An 18201-nucleotide genomic window follows, 5' to 3' on the forward strand; every position below is an offset into this window, starting at 1 on the left:
ATGCATCCCTCTCTCTCTATCCTTCTCCTCGTGCCTCATTTGCTTCTAACACACACATGCATGTATACCGATCGATCTCCCAACATATACCTAGATCGACTTTAACTACCCCCCCATCGATCGACGTACCTCACAAGTTATGTCCCTCCTTTCTCTTACAAAGGGCGATTGATCTTCCTATGTAGTTATGTCTGCTTACCAAAGCCACATCATCCCCCCTCATCATTCGTGCATGCCTCCTGACCCGTCTCTCACATGCACGTGCACAGACAACAAGCAGCCATCTCCTCTCTTATTGATATTGCGGGCGTGCCCTCCGTTTGTCTAGCAAGCCTATCCCACCATTTGTTAGAAGCAACTCCACTACCACCCCCTCCAACACTCTAGCTCTGTCTCTCTCCCAACCTTATTCATCTCCTGCACATATGCATGGATGCCGATCGATCTCCCTTAATACACGAGGCAGATCGATCTCCTTAATACATGAGGTAGGCCTCTCTCCTCCTCCACACATATACCAGCCATTGTACCTCTATAGTTAATTGGGCCTCCCTCTTCCCCCACCACACACCGATAGTCGAGCGCTGCAGGTAGGTATCCATGCCACAGAGACAAACTGCACATGTCCCATCTCACGTTCCAGTAGGCCAACCACTCTATATCTTTTTGACGTGGGCACACACAAATTCGATGGCACTCTTTATCGATTGCGCGCGCACACACACACACACATCATCCCTCTCTTTGATTCTAGCTATGGACACGTCAAGCCGATGATACCTCCACTCTGTTCTCGTTGATCGCCCCCTCTATATATATGTTATATCCAGGACTCTATTTCACACACATTGCATATGTTAAAATTTTTGATTGACCCCCCCCCCCACAAAAAAAAACTCTCAAGAACCCACACACTATATCTCTCTAGGTTTGTATCTCTATCACACAACCCCACGTAGGTGGTGTACGTATACAAGAAGAGAATAGGTGCACCGTGCACGTACTCACGCTTCGTGCCTAGCCACACCCGCGCGGGTACACAGTGGAGCTCATTTCTCCGCAGAAGCTGAATTTGTTTTTGAAACATCAAGTGGCCAGAGACTCGAAAACTTATTTGACCATTAGTGACTTGTCAGGGCGGTGGATTTTAGTTTGTACGATAATGCTGCATCCACCTAAAGTAACAAAAGTTCTTACGTAAACTTCCTAGTAATTCCCTCTTCGTACGTGCAGCATTTCTCCTAACATTTGTAATATCAGTTTGAAACTTGTAATATTGCCATGTCCTATTCCTGCGTTTTCAAAATCCTGCAAATCAAACAGGTCCTGAGTTGGTGATGATGTTGTGCCTCCCATCTTTCACCAATAGCCGTCGGATCTAGATCTGACGCATACAAACCAAGCTTCTCCATTTTTGCAAAAAGATGCCCGCACTTGTTCCCTATTTACAAACAACTCCTTGTCTCTCACAATCAGCCTCATCTCCTCCCCACCACATCTAGGAGTAGAAGGCCATGGAAAAATCTGGCGCGATGGCCGCTGCCGGAGCCGTCCACCCCCAATCTTGGTGTTCCGTGCAATGCACGGGCATCTACGCATGGGAAATTATGTCGAACAGGGCTAGTTGTAAGCAGGCTAGCTCTACAGCCATGATGATAGTGACTACAGACGGTGAGGCTGACTATGGTATGCCGAACACAGTGCCTATACTCAGGTGTCATCTCCGGCGCAGGGTCTTGTCACTTCACTGTGAGGAGAAACACGTAATACTTTGACCAACGGGTAGTACAGTGCTAGTACTCGTACTACTACATTGGTAGTACTACTACTAGTACTAGTAGCACCATCGTCTGGATTTAGGAGTACTACCACGTCCATCCGGATTTTAGTATTTGACTAGCAATATCTAGTAATGCATGTCACCAAAAATGTATTACTCCCTGTGTAAATAAATACATGGTGTTTTATTCCTATCGGCGAGAGAACTTAATGTTTTTTTGCTACTCCTAACTAGAGTACTAATAGGATTACATGCAATGAACTAAACACTGCATGTCATGTTTGGTAGTCTCAAGTCATTTAAAGCATGCACGGCCCACATCTCTCATTGGTTGATATGTCACGAAATAAGAAACAAGGAGGGAGTTAATGCACCGTGCCTAAGTATTTTGGGATTATTTGGTTTTCGTAAGGTGACTTACACAACATTTTTGTTTACATGCATTAACATTTTATTAGTTAAATCAAAGGTTAAAACTTGGCGCAAAATGCAAAGGGGACCAATAAACCAGTAAACATCAAACTTCTCTCGTTTGGCCCCAATTAGAGGTCCGGCGAGATGACTATACTGCACCGACACGGAGGGGGACGCAGCTTCATTGACTTACGGCAACTGCCTTTGGGTGAATGACACGTGGCCCCAGGGGATGGCTGGCCCACCTATCATATAGCCAAAGGCAGGTGCAGTAGAGGGCCGAGGAGTAGTACGAAATCCTACGCACCTACGCACGCTAACCAAGGGCTGAGTGATCACTCGAATCGCAAGATCAGTTGACTAGAAGCTACGCTAGACCCATGGAGGCGATGAGCGCGAGCATCAGCCGGCTGTGCCAGATGGTCCACGACGCCGGCCTCCGGCCCGGCATCGAGGAACGTCTCCAGGTAGTATTGCTGGAGGCCGCCAGGGCGAGGGGCCGCTTGGACGACAGCTTCGTCTCCTTGTTCGACGAGGTCCTCGTTGGTTTCCTCGACAAGTTCACCGTCGTCAAGAAGATTGCGGATGACTTTGACGTAAGCCTCCAGCCGACGTGCCCAGGCTCTGCGATGCCCGCCACCCTCAATGGCCACTATGGTAACAACCTCTTCGATGCACCAGTGGCCCTGCGACTGCCCGCCGTCGCGCCGGAGAATGTCCACCTCGAGGTCGCGCTCGCCGCGCAGCGCCTGGCGCAGCAAGACACCATCGACATAATCACCCACGTCTATTCCCAAATCGTCCACAAGGACTACTACATGCAAGAGGAGGACGATAGGATGCTGGCCTTCTTGGAGCGCAGGGCAACCTTGGACGGCACTGTTCAGAAGCACGTTGAGCTCGCCGCCAACAACACTACTCCTCACACGTCGGTTGGTGACCCGGCGCACTAGGGCGTGAGGATGTCGTCGAACGTTGATGGATCCGTATGTATTTTTATCTTTCCGTCAAATCCATGTAGTAGTATATGATACTACAGTAATTATCTTACCTTTCGCATCAACTTCATAATTTTCGTACGTACTCCATGCATGAACGGCACCAGAACCAAACTTCTCATTACTCTAGGAAAAATCGTTATTTTCTATCTATCAGTCGCGCCATGGAGCAGAACCAAATTTTACAAGTTACGAGTTCAAAAGGAAAAGCCTGCCGTGTTCGCGCCGCACCCCCACATGGTTGGTCTGGCACGCCGCTCAAGCGGGAATGCGTGCAGTGTTGCATTTTCACTTACAAGTGGGACCGCAGTTGAGCAAACCGACTATTGACAAACCCCCACCCCGCCCACCGCGTGATGGTTGAGAAAACAGGAGGGAGAAGAGATGGCTGTAGCATGGACTCCAAGAAAATTGGTGTCAGATGGGACTCGTGTGGGTGGCGTGTGCCGTACTGCTAGACGTGAATGCTAGTTATGGCCCATGCCACCCCACTATATCGAGCCTATATCGAGGTACGTAGAACAAATTTCCTGCAGTCCATGCTCAACCCTCCTCTATCTCTCTTCTCAGCCAGCCAGCGGACGCGCGGAGCCCATCGTTTGTTTGCTCACATGTGGCCCCACATGTCAGTGAAAACGCAAGAGGACCCACTGAACCTGCACATCTTTCACCTCGACGTGCTGGTGATGAAAAACAAATCCAATAAAGATCTTCGGTGGCCGCTTTTGGAGTTACTCAAGAGTAGTAAGATTCTATTGACAGTTTAACCCAAGATGCACATCTCGTGGCTTCTACTACCACTCTATTTTCTTTCATGACACGACCTGGATGCTGGATGTCCCACGTGTCGGCAAAATGAGGAAGAACCCGACCAAATCTTCGGTTCTGCTCTCGGATTATACTAGTTGTGCTAACTTAAATTTTTTATTGTGTACTCCCTCCGTTCCAAAATACTTGACTTCCATTTGTCCAAAAATGGATGTACCTACATACTAAGACATGTCTAGATACGTCTATATTTTGACAAATAGAAGGCATGTATTGTGCAACGCAGGGAGTAGAATGGATACAAGTTTTTGTATTGGGAAGAAGAGTACATCCATATATTGATAGAGCGCAATTTAGTAGATGTTCTATCACTTTTAGCTAGCACAGACGCAAGATCGAGCCTCCGCAGATCAACAATGAATGCATTGAGAAGGCACTAATCCAACTTACAAGAGTAGTAAAATGTATTCTTGTGGTTCTTGTTTTCTTTGGTCTTGCTTTTCTAGTCAAAATTATCATTGGAGTTCATGCAAAACGGAGGTGCGTTTGGGGTCATGCGTTGGAGTTGGCCTTACAAGTGGGGCCGTAGTTAAGGAAACCTACTATCGGCAAACCCCCACCTCGCCCGCCGCACGATGGCTGAAGTTAGAGAAACGATGAGGTTGAAGAGATTGCTCTAGCATGGACTCCAAGAAATAATATGGTGTCAGATGGATGTCGTGGTGGTGGCGTGTACTATTGTTGATTGGCCTCATCCGATAACCTGTTGCAATGCACATACAATTATGTATTCGGAAAATATTTTTTCCCTTGTCGCACCACTCACTCAGAGAAGCGACTCGAAAGCCATTCATAAATTTAGTAAGTTTATCACAGGCATATCATTTTATTACATATAACAGGTCATCAACCCACATCGACAACGAGGATACATCATAAATACTAAAGTTTTCACCACACAACAAATAACAAGCCATGAAATGAACTTTAACTCAACCATTCCTCGGCGTTGGAAACGCTTGCTTTGAACCACAAGTGATTCTCTGGGACGGGCGATCCGTTGTCGATCTGGAGACCAACGCAGGACTGATCATCCAGGCTGAAGCGGCCTACTATATCAGTACCAGGGTAGGGAACCACCCAAATGTCCGAGGTATAGACACAGTTGCTTCTCATAAATGTGTCAACAACAGTTGGATCGCCTTTCACCATCATCGTATAGTTTGGTCCAAGAAAGAGCGAGTTCTCTCCAAGACTATCAATTCTATGCCAGGGAGAAGGAGTTGGCGCTAGCACACTAGTATCCATCCCGAATACCATGCAACGGGTGTTGGAATAGGTCCGGAGAGTGCGACCAAGGGAGACACCTGCTTCCTTAGCAGTAACATCATCAGTGGGCTACATACACACAAGAAGAGGTGATCCATCGAAATTAGTTGCCAGGCGCCACAGAGTATATGGGCGCTGCTCGTGATCATCACCATCGGCATCTCCCCCTTGGTTATAAAAATTTTCAAGTATAGGTGATGGGATGTTCACAGGACCTTGGAAACACAAGAAGAAGGTTAATTAGTAAAGGGAAACTTGCTAACCCGCATGCATGTGGATGAAACAATTATAATTACGGTGGAACACAAACGTACCGAAACTACTAGGATGCCATGCAAAAACAGTGCCACGAGTGGTGGCAGCAAACACAAGGCCCTCATATTGAATTGCATCATAGTACTCATCCGTGTACAGAAACTGATTTTTGAGCAATATCCATCGAGTCGAACCACGAAGGACGGCAACAAGCTTGTCGAAGATAGCAACAACTTGATAGTTGTTGTAATTCCAAGAGCGGTTGGGAACTCGACAAATTGCTATCTTCCATAGAAGACAGTCACCATGATCGTATTTGAATGTGCGTACATTACCGGTGTGCTCAACCTCTGGGCAGTGTGCTGAGATTTTTGGAAGTGGAACCCGGTGACGAGTGTACACATTCACAAGTTCCCACTCGTAGTTGGACCCAATGTAAACAACCCAATCTCCATTTGCGCCCACCCAAGCCTTGTCCTCAAGCGATGGCATCTTAACATCATATGTATCATTATCAAGCGGCATCAACTTGCATAGGGCGAGGCCTCCATCGTGCTGGCGCCAGTCATCATGGTCACGGCGAAGAAGATAGGGGAGATCAAACTGCTCCTTGACTCTTGGGTTCCTTGCAATGATGTTATTAGTTGAGTCGAGAATGGGCTTGAACGAACCTGCCATGCTAGCCGAGGTGATGACGTTGCACCGATCAATGAGTTCCTCCACCACATCATCTTTCAGATCGGGGCAAGAATAACGGGGTCGTTTCCGGCCTGTTCCCTCCATGGAGAAGACGATCGAACAATGGCAGAAGAAAGGGTGAAGGGCTGAAGGAAAATGGAGGAGGGAGAGGAAGAGCGTGCGACAACAGTTCCAAATCGAGAGGGAAAGGCGAAGAGTCAGTGGACGGTTGCGAGTTTGCCACAGTTCACGAAGAGGTGCCCCGGCCTACACATCCGTTCGGAAATACTCCTACTACTCGCCGTCATCTCACTGATATGTTGGAACGGGACCACATGTCAACGAAACATGGTGTGTAATTTATCGTGCAAAATGCGATCTGGCCGTGTTGGCCGGAGGTGCCGCATTAGTTATCGACCTTTATTTTTTTAATGGCGTGCCGATCAGTTTTGAAGCACGACTAACTGGTACTATATGTGGAGAGGATGACATCAGGGACCCGCCAAGGTCATGGCAGTACGCAAGCAAGTGCCTCCTTATTTCAAGCCAATAAAAAAATGGCTCCTCCTAGTGGATTTCTGACATCTGGGTCCCATGCCATTGTCAACGTAGTCAATAAACAAGAGAATTGCACAACGAGCGGCTGATACCAGGGACCTAGTAGCTCGCCCAATTATTTTTGTTTTGGGTTAATTTGATAAATGCCACTCCAAATCTGGTGTATCCAAGAAATGCCACTGCAATTTCCAAACTTTGAAAAATGCTATTTCATGCCATTTCTAGTGGCATTTTTTGAAGTCTGGCGTGGCGTTTTTCAAAGTTTGCAAACTGTAGTGGCGTTTTTCAAAGTTTGCAAAAATTGCAGTGGCATTTTTCAAAGTTTGGAAATTGCAGTGGCATTTTTACGAATCGCCATAATTGGGGTGGCATTTATCTAATTTTTTTTGAGATGGAAGCAGGGTGTCAACTGGGCTGTGCGGGACACTCTGGCCTGTCTAGACAGCCTTTTCTTTTATGTTTACCACAGACCAGCCCAGTAGTTTTTTTTCTTTCTGAAAATGGCTATCGCAGTTCTTTTGTGATTTGTCAAGTACGTCGCTTTATCAGGCCTGTTGGGCTGCAAATCTTTCAAGACGAGGAGAGCTTCATTCGGCTGGCCGAGAAAATGGCCTATCAGTAATGAGAAATGGGATGTACATTTTTAAAACACATCAAACCGACAATTATTTTCAAATATCTTTTTTTCATTTCAAGATTTTAAATTGCATTGATTTTTATGCGTGGACAATTTATTAGATTTTATATTGATATACATTTATTTTTAAAATCAGTCTGAATGTGACTCGAAATTTCGGGATTAAAAACAGTTCAGACCGCACCGACATATGCAAAATTTTGTATAATTTTTTATCCGTGGCCACAATATGGGCTGTAATGCTAACATAAAGAATATGGGCTCCAAAAAAAACCGTAAGAATTAGCAAATGGGCTGTAAATTATTTGAAATAATGGCAGATGGGTAGTATGCTATTTTCCACAAATTTGAGGCTTTCCACAGATGGCTTGTAAACTGTTGGATGTCCATCCAATGACCGTCGTGCTTCTTCAATCTCGGCTCTTCCTGCTCCAGCCGCTCCAACAAGCGCCGGCGGGACTTCCTGCTCCCTCCTCCCCGCGGCCGGCTATGCTGCCGCGCAGGCCTCACCGCCCCACCGTACTCCCATCACTGGCTTAGCCATCCCTCTACTCACCCACACATGCTGTTATTCTCTAGCGACGGCAGACGAACCAGTAAACCCTTGTACAGTCGTACTCCCCTCCACATGGGAAACAAAAACAACTGCCGAGTCTTCACTGCCTCCGTGTCGTTCCCTTCCTAGGCCTCGCCGTCGTCCACCGCCATGGTGCTCTCGGCGTGGCGTGGTCAGCATGGTCAATGACCGACATGCATCTGAAGTGGACTGTACGTGGAGAGGCTGACAGCTGGGTCCACGACCGCACGCAAGGAAATGCCTCCTTATTACGCGCAAAATAATGATTTCCTCCACCTGACATCTGGGACCCACCGAAACGGCCTCTGTATTTCGCGAAAAAACGTTAGCGCTGCTGACAGCTCGGATCCACCAGCTATATCTTTGCACGCAAGGAAGTGCCTCCTTATTACGCACAAAAAATGAATACTCCCCCTGCTAGCTGGGACCGAGTATAGTGGGCCTACTAAGTTGACGGGGATGAAGGGCTTTGTCAACTTAGTCAATATGCACGATTCTAGCTCGACTGACCGTACGATGTCCATCCAACGGCCGTAGTACTTCTTCAACCTCTGGTCTTCTTGCTCCAGCCGCCCAAAGCAGCGCCGGTCGTGCGCCTGCTCCTGCCTCCCGTGGCCGGCTGTGCTACCGCGGAGGCCTCACCGCCCCCATACTACTCCCACCGCTGGCCAGGCCATCCCTCCACTCCACTCACCCACAACCCCTGTTATTCTGCGGTGACGGCAACGCAGCTGAACCAGTGACCGTCGTACTCCTCTCCGCGTGGGCATCCACTGCCGCGTCTTCCCTGGCTCCGCGTCGCCCCCTTCCTAGGCCTCACCGTCGTCCACCGCCGTGGTGCTGTCGGCGCGGCATGGTCAATGTGGTCAACGACCGAATTCCATCGGAAGAATACTGTACATGGAGGGGCTGACAGCTGGGTCCATGGCAGCCGCAAGTAAGTGCCTCCTTATTACGCGGAAAATAATTATTCCTCCACCTGACAGCAGGGACCCACCAGACGCCCACCAATATATCGCGAAAAAACGTTTGCCCCTGACTGCTGGGACCCACCCGACGGGCCACCGTATTTCATGAAAAAAATGTTCCCCCTGCAGTCAGCTCAGACCCACCGGAAGTGCCTCCTTATTACGCACAAAAAAATGAATACCCCCTGCTAGCTGGGACCCACCTTGGTGGGAGGCTGACTTGTGGGCCTACTAAGTTGATGGGGATGGAGGGCTTTGTCAACTTAGTCAATATGCACGATTCTAGCTCCAGTGACCATACGATGTCCATCCAACGGCCGTAGTGCTTCTTCAACCTCTGGTCTTATTGCTCCAGCCACCCAAACCAGTGCTGGTCGTGCCTCGTGCTCCTGCCTCCCGTGGCCGGCTGCGATGCGGCGGAGGCCTCACCGCCCCTACTACTCCCACCGCTAGCCAGGCCATCCCTCTACTCACCCACACCCCCTATTATTCTGCGTCCACGGCAGCCTCACACCGCAGCGAACCAGTGAACCCTTGTACTCCTCTACGCGTGGGCATCCACTGCCGCGTCTTCCCTGGCCCCGCGTCGTCCCCTTCCTAGGCCTCACCGTCATCCACCCCCCTAGTGCTCTCGACGCGGCATGGTCAACGTGGTCAAGGAACGGCTTCCATCGGACGTGGACTGTACGTGGAGAGGCTGACAGCTGGGTCCACGGCCGCAACAAGGAAGTGCCTCCTTATTGTGCAAAATAATTATTCCTCCACCTGACAGTGGGGACCCACCGGACGGGCCATCGTATTTCGCAAAAAAAAAACGTTTGCCCCTGACTGCTGGGACCCACCAGCTACATCTTCGCACGCAAGGAAGTGCCTGATAGTCGGGACCCACCTGGTCGAAGCGTACGTAGCATTGTCATTTTGGTCGCGAACGTGTATGTACATATATACTGGTGGATGTAGAGGCGCGCACGTGTCGTAGTAGAGGCGCGCACGTAGGATGTACACGTACGTACAGCGGCTAGGGTGCAAGAAAGAAAATACGGCCACGTATGTGTACATACGGGCGGGGTCTCGAACGCCTACTCGCGCATACGTACGTCCAGGGCTCGTGTACATGGCTAGGTCGGAACGGAGAAGCAACGTCGTCATCGTGTTCATGGGGAGGCAACAAAATGCGTCGTGTTCATGGGGAGGCAACGGAATGCGTCGTGTTCATCGGGAGGGCTTGGACGGAATAGGCGATGGAAACGAGGCCTGGCGTACCGCAGAACGGAGGAAACGGCCTTGTGTTCGACCGGCCACGTTCGAAACAGGATCCTGTTGATCGGAAGGGGTCTGGCGTACCGCAAAACCGAGGAAAAGGACCTCCTACGGTCGAAACGGGGGTCCTGTTCATCGGGAGGGGTGTGGCGTACCGCAAAACGGAGGAAACGGACTTGTGTTGGAGTGCTACGATCGAAACGGGGGTCCTGTTCATCGGGAGGGGTGTGGCGTACCGCAAAACGGGACTCCACGGGATACTGTTCATCTCCACCGTCGACTCCCTCCAGCCTCCATGAGCTACTGTTCATCCACCGTCGACCTCCTCCAGTCTCCACCTGCGATTGTTCATCCACGGGCTCCTGTTCATCCAGCCTCCACCACGCGCTACTCCACCGGCTACTGTTCAACCAGCCCTCTCCATGGGCTCCTGTTCAACCACCCCTCCACGGGCTACTGTTCATCTTGCCCTCCACCGTCTACTGTTCATCCTGCCCTCCACGGGGTGGTCCTGTTCATCCAGCCCTCCACGGGGTCCTGTTCATCCAGCCCCAACTGGCTCGATCGATCGGGGTCCTGTTCATCCAGAGGCAACACCACGGGGTGCTGTTCATCCACCCCCACCGGGAACTGTTCATCCCCCCCCCCCCCACAACGCTCACTGTTCATCCATAGGTAGCATCGATCGGCTTCAGTTAGCAGCAGTAGTGAAGGAATCGCTCGATCGGGTTCAGTTAACAGCCATCGATCGATCGCTCGGGTTCAGTAACGCGTAGCCTGCAGTGCAATCGCTCGGGTTCAGTTAGAGCCCAACACCTCGCTCGGGTTCAGTTAGAGCCAACGCCTCGCACACACGCGTGTACGTGTACGAGAGAAGCGCGCATCGTTCGGCCCCCGACCTCCCACCGTAACCGGGAACTCCCCGAAATTTTCCTCCCCCTAGCTTCTACCACAGTTTTTTCCATCATGGACGGCCTGAAGAATGTCATGCAGCTGCGTCTCCGGCCCGCCCAGGACTAAAAGCCCATTTTCTATCATGATTTTTTGTCATAGAAGTAGGAGCCCACCACATCTATGATGATACCGGGTTTTGTCACAATTATCGTCATAGAAGTGTCATATGTATGACAGAAAAAATTTCGTTCGGCCCAAAATGTCACGGATGTTTCTTTTTTGTAGTGTAGGGTTTTGAGATGAGATGGTGCTGATGAAGATGTTGATAGAGATTGCCCTCTCCCTATGAGAGGAGCGTTGGTGATGACGATGGCGATGATTTCCCCCTCCGGGAGGGAAGTTTCCATGGCAGAACAGCTCCGCCAGAGCCCTAGATTGGTTCCGCCAAGGTTCCACCTCGTGGCGGTGGAGTTTCGTCCGAGAAGATGGCTTCTGATTTTTTTCCCATCGAAAGACTCCATGTAGCAGAAGATGGTCACCGGAGGGCCACCAGGGGGCCCACGAGGTAGGGGGCGCGCCCTGGGGGGTAGGGCGCGCCCCCCACCTTCGTGGGAAGGGTGTGGCCCCCCTGGTGAAGTTCTTGCTCTTAGTATTTTTTATATATTTGGAAAACATCTTCCGTGAAGTTTTAGGACTTTTGGAGTTGTGCAGAATAAGTCTCTAATATTTGCTCCTTTTCCAGCCCAGAATCCCAGCTGCCGGCATTCTCCCTCTTTATGTAAACCGTGTAAAATAAGAAAGAATAGGCATAAATATTGTGACATAATGTGTAATAACAGCCCATAATGCAATAAATATCAATATAAAAGCATGATGCAAAATGGACGTATCAGTCATCACGCCATTGTGCTGACGGAACTCTCCTGTGAAGCTCTGCTGGATCGGAGTTCGTGGGACGTCATCGAGCTGAACGTGTGCTGAACTCGAAGGTGTCGTACGTTCGGTACTTGGATCGGTCGGATCGCGAAGACGTACGACTACATCAACCGCGTTCTCATAACGCTTCCGCTTACGGTCTACGAGGGTACATGGACAATACTCTTCCCTCTCGTCGATATGCATCACCATGATCTTGCGTGTGCGTAGGAATTTTTTTTGAAATTACTACGTTCCCCAACACTCCCCCCACTTGGCGCCCCCCCTAGGGCCGGCCTCCTCCCTCTCCCTCTTTTATATACGTGGGCAGGGCACCCCTTGGAGACACACCAATTGTTCCAAGCCATGCGTGGCGTCTCCCTCCACGGTTTACTCCTCCGATCATATTCATGTAGTGCTTAGGCGAAGCCCTGTGCGGATCACATCACCATCACCACGTCGTCGTGCTAATGAAACTGTCCCTCGACACTTTGCTGGATCAAGAGTTCGAGGGACATCATCGAGCTAAACGTGTGATGAACTCGGAGGTGTCGTACGTTCGGTACTTGATCGATTGGATCGCGAAGATGTTTGACTACATCAACCGCATTAACCTAACGCTTCCGCTTTTGGTCTAAGAGGGTACGTGGACACACTCTCCCCTTCTCGTTCCTATGCATCTCCTAGATAGATCTTGCGTGATCGTAGGAATTTTTTTGAAATTGCATGCTACGTTCCCCAACATCTTCCTATCACTCCTTGGGTTGTGCCATTCCACTAAGCTACCAAACTTATCAACTGATTTGTGAATATAATGCTAGGTCTGGTAGTCATACGGAAAACCAACATACAGTAACCAAACCTTAGATCCAAAGGTGGTAAACCTCATATTCAATGCAACATCATGTGGGACAAAGGAGATCACGGTATGTTCATCCACGTCATCTTCATCCAACTCAAAACTAGTGCCCACAACTAAATCTCTAACAATAGAGTTGACAAAACCAAAGATACCAATGCCTAACGGGTGATCGTTAACTTCCGTGGGGAAGAACTGGGATTCATGCAGCAAACCTTCGATGATGTGTTGTAGTTCTGCCTTGCGGTGCAAGGGGACAAAGCAATTCGCCTCTGCAATGGCGAGGAAGTCGTGGCGCAGATGAGGAGTAGGGCTAATCACCATATCATCGCGAACTCTGCGGTCTGCTGGGCCCAGCTCGATCATCATGCCCGGCGGGAGGTAGGGGATGACATTGACGGGGAAGTTCTCCATTGGAGCAGAGCTAGGTGGAGGAGTTGCGGAGAAACCCAGATGCAGAGCAGAATGCGTATCGGCAGCTATGGCCGGTGTCATGGGTACCCAGACTCCTCGGTCTCTGTGAGTTTGCTTTAGGCTAGAGAGAGCCATGTACCCTTGCAGACCATAGGATGGGCATCCAACGGCTGTGCGGCAGGAGTAGGTTTGGTAGCCACATTAAGAGCGGGATGCTGATGGGATTGATTTCTGTGCTTCCCAGGTTTGACCAGACCCAAATTGGTTTGTGTCAAATTTCCATGTAATGGCAATGAGTTGTTAGGCAAGTCCAACCGTGAATTTTTCTAAGGAAAACCTCGATCTTGTAAATCATTGGGAATTTTATTTTTCCAAACCATTTTTCCCTAAGGAATATTGCCCATTGTTGTTACTTTGGGAGGTGCGATTTCCTTGTGGATCTTGGGCTTCCAGCATAATCGTGGAGCAGTTGGACTTGTACACCAGTATTTAGTATGGCCTAACCAGCCACATGATTTGCATTTAAATTGGGTCGGGCACTCAAAGAATTGATGGGTTGAGGATCCACAGAGATAGCAGGCCACTTTTTGTAAATGTGCCATTGATTGAGAATTGTCCATTAAGGATGCTTCATTTAGTGTGGGCATGCAACAAGAAGGCCGTTCGAAGCATGTGTTACAATATGGACCCAGGCATTGATTAACCAGGTGATCATTATCATCACATATGGAGAAGATTGACAATTTATAATAAATGAAATCTAACGGTGGAACGGAAGTAATTTTCCAAAGATCAACAATTTTGGCCTCTGAGATTCTAGCATGTTGATGATCTAGTATATGGCGTAAAATGAATGTTGGTATTGAATTCCAGATAGCCTGTTTGAACCGATATCCCTCAAAATGCCAATTAGCACTGCCAATATTATCATCATTGATGGGGCCATTAATACTCGATTGGAAACCACCAAAAATCAGAGGATCAGTCATTGAATTAGCGGGTGGATTCGAAATTGTCTTTCTTTCCAAAGAAACCTGTCGGGTAGCCGGCGATGACCGGAGTGCTGCCGCACAACGAGGTCTCCGGCTTGTCAGAGTGACCCGGTGGAGGAAAAAAAACCCAATTTTTGTGAGCGTGTCCAAAGAAGTATTATCCAGCTGCACATTCTTGTGCAAAAAAGTAAGTTTTGTCCTGATGGCCACCGGAGAACGAGTTGTTACCTCAGGGCTTTGTTGATCCCAATGCCAACTAGTGGTTACTGGCGAAGAATGAACACCTGGCCGGAAAAGGATCAAATGGCACACAAAGTCCGGCCAAACCCTGTCCTTAAGACCATAGATAAAATGTCCCACTTTGATGGAAGCAACCGAAAACCTAAATCTCCTCCCATCAAGATGAATCACTCTAAGACCCAAAGGTAGTCCTCCAATGCAACATTGGAGTGCAATAGCCACAGATTCTTCATTGAGAGGAAACACCGCTGACGAGAAACTCACAACCAAGGATAATTCTTTGGTCGGACCAGAAGGCAAGAAATGGACTGTGGAACCAAAAAGACGACGCACCTGAGCCGCGACCGCAAGGCCGATCGAGAAATCCTAGTGAAGTAGTCCTTCCATCGCAGGAGAGATCATAGAACTCCATTGTTACCAGAGGAGATGAGGTGGGTGGTGTTCTCCAGATATGGTACGATATATGATGTCTCTTATCAATTTACCACTATCATTTTGGGGTTATGCATTAGAGACAGCTGCAATCACGTTAAATAGGGCACCGTCTAAATCCGTTGAGACAACACCATATGAACTATGGTTTGGCAAGAAACCTAAGCTATCGTTTCTTAAAGTTTGGGGTTGCGACACTTATGTCAAAAGGCTTCAGTCTGATATGCTTGAACCCTAATCATAGAAGTGCGTCTTCATAGGATACCCTAAGGAAACAATTGGGTATACCTTCTACCATAGATCTGAAGGCAAGATCTTTGTTTCCAAGAATGGAACCTTTCTAGAGAAGGAGTTTCTCTCGAAAGAAGTGAGTGGGAGGAAAGTAGAACTTGATGAGGTAATTGTACCTTCTCACAATTTAGAAAGTAGCACATCAGAGAAATTTGTTCCCGTGATGCCTACACCAACTAGAGAGGAAGCTAATGATGATGATCATGAAACTTTAGATCAAGTTACTACTAGTCCTCGTAGGTCAAACAGACCATGTTTTGCACCAGAGTGCTATGGTAATCATGTCCTGGAAGTCATGTTACTAGACCATGGCGAACCTACAAACTATGAAGAAGCTATGATGAGCCCAGATTCTGATAAATGGCTTGAAGCCATGAAATCTGAGATAGGATCCATGTATGAGAACAAAGTGTGGACTTCGGTGGACTTGCCTGATGATCGGCAAGCCATAGAGAATAAATGGATCTTCAGGAAGAAGACTGACTCTGATGGTAATGTTACTGTCTACAAAGTCAACTTGTCGCAAAAGGTTTTCGACAAGTTCAAGGGGTTGACTACGATGAGACCTTCTCACCCGCAACGATGCTTAAGTCAGTCTGAATCATGTTAGCAATTGCCGCATTTAATAATTATGAAATTTGGCAAATGGACATCAAAACTGCATTCCTTAATGGATTTCTTAAAGAAGAGTTGTATATGATGCAACCAGAAGTTTTTTTCGATCCTAAAGGTGCTAACAAAGTGTGCAAGCTCTAGTGATGCATCTATGGACTGGTGCAAGCATCTCGGAGTTGGAATATACGCTTTGATAGTGTGATCAAAGCATATGGTTTTATACAGACTTTCGGTGAAGCCTGTATTTACAAGAAAGTGTGTGGGAGCTCTGTAGCATTTCTAATATTATATGTGGATAACATATTATTGATTGGAAATGATATAGAATTTCTGGATAGCATAAAAGGATACTTGAATAAGAATTTTTCAATGAAAGACCTTGGTGAAGCTGCTTATATATTGGGCATCAAGATCTATAGGGATAGATCAAGACACTTGATAGGACTTTCACAAAGCACATACATTGACAAAGTTTTGAAAAGGTTCAAAATGGATCAGTCAAAGAAAGGTTTCTTGCCTGTGTTACAAGGTGTGAAGTTGAGTCAGACTCAAAGCAAGACCACTTCAGAAGATAGATAGAAATTGAAAGTCATTCCCTATGCCTCAGCCAGAGGTTCTATCATGTATGTTATGTTGTGTAGTAGACCTGATGCGTGCCATGCCATAAGTCTAGCAGGGAGGTACCAAAGTAATCCAGGTGTGGATCACTTGACAGTGGTCAAGAACATCCTGAAGTACCTGAAAAGGACCAAGGATATGTTTCTCATTTATGGAGGTGATGAAGAGCTCATCTTAAATGGTTACGTCGATGCTAGCTTCGACACTGATCCGGATGACTCAAAGTCACAAACCGAATACATGTTTATATTGAATGGTGGAGTTGTTAGTTGGTGTAGTTCCAAGAAGAGCGTCGTGGCGGGATCTACATGTGAATCGAAATACATAGCTGCTTCGTAAGCAGCAAATGAAGGAGTCTGGATGAAGGAGTTCATATCCGATCTAGGTGTAATACCTAGTGCATTGGGTCCAAAGAAAATCTTTTGTGACAATACTGGAGCAATTGCCTTGGCGAAGGAATCCAGATTTCACAAGAGAACCAAGCACATCAAGAGACGCTTCAACTCCATTCGTGAGCAAGTCAAGGAGGGAGACATAGAAATTTGCAAGATACATACGAATCTGAATGTAGCAGTCTTGTTGACTAAGCCTCTTCCACGAGCAAAACATGATCAACACCAAGACTCCATGGGTGTTAGATTCATTACAATGTAATCTAGATTATCGCCTCTAGTGCAAGTGCGAGACTGAAGGAAATTTGCCCTAGAGGCAATAATAAAGTTGTTATTTTATATTTCCTTATTCATGATAAAGGTTTATTATTCATGCTAGAATTGTATTGATCGGAAACCTAAATACATGTGTGAATACATAAACAAACACCGTGTCCCTAGTGAACCTATACTTGACTAGCTCGTTGATCAAAGATGGTTAAGGTGTCCTAACCATGGACATGAGTTGTCATTTTTAACGGGATCACATCATTAGGAGAATGATGTGCTGGACAAGACCCATTCGTTAGCTTAGCATAATGATCATTCAGTTTTATTGCTATTGCTTTCTTCATGTCAAAGACATATTCCTTCGACTATGAGATGATGCAATTCCCGGATACCGGAGGAATGCCTTGTGTGCTATCAAACGTCACAACGCAACTAGATGATTATAAAGATGCTCTACAGGTATCTCCATAGGTGTTTGTTGACTTGGCATAGATCAAGATTTGGGTTTGTCACTCCGAGTATCGGAGAGGTATCTCTGGTCCCTCTCGGTAATACACATCATAAGCTTGCAAGCAAACGATGAAGGAGTTAGTCACGAGGTGATGTATTACAGAATGGGTAAAGAAACTTGCCGGTAACGAGATTGAACTAGGTATGTGATACTGTAGGATCGAAAGTATGTCTAGAGGGGGGTGATTAGACTACTTGACCAAATAAAAACTTAACCTTTTCCCAATTTTAGTTCTTGGCAGATTTTAGCTATTGTAGGACAAGTCAAGCAATCATCACACAATTCAATCAAGCATGCAAAGAGTATATTGGCAGCGGAAAGTAAAGCATGCAACTTGCAAGAATGTAAAGGGAAGGGTTTGGAGAATTCAAACGCAATTGGAGACACGGATGTTTTTCCCGTGGTTCGGATAGGTGGTGCTATCCTACATCCACGTTGATGGAGACTTCAACCCACGAAGGGTAATGGTTGCGCGAGTCCACGGAGGGCTCCACCCACAAAGGGTAATGGTTGCGCGAGTCCACGGAGGGCTCCAC

Source organism: Triticum urartu, chromosome 5, assembly GCF_003073215.2.
Source record: "Triticum urartu cultivar G1812 chromosome 5, Tu2.1, whole genome shotgun sequence".
Lineage (NCBI taxonomy): Eukaryota > Viridiplantae > Streptophyta > Magnoliopsida > Poales > Poaceae > Triticum > Triticum urartu.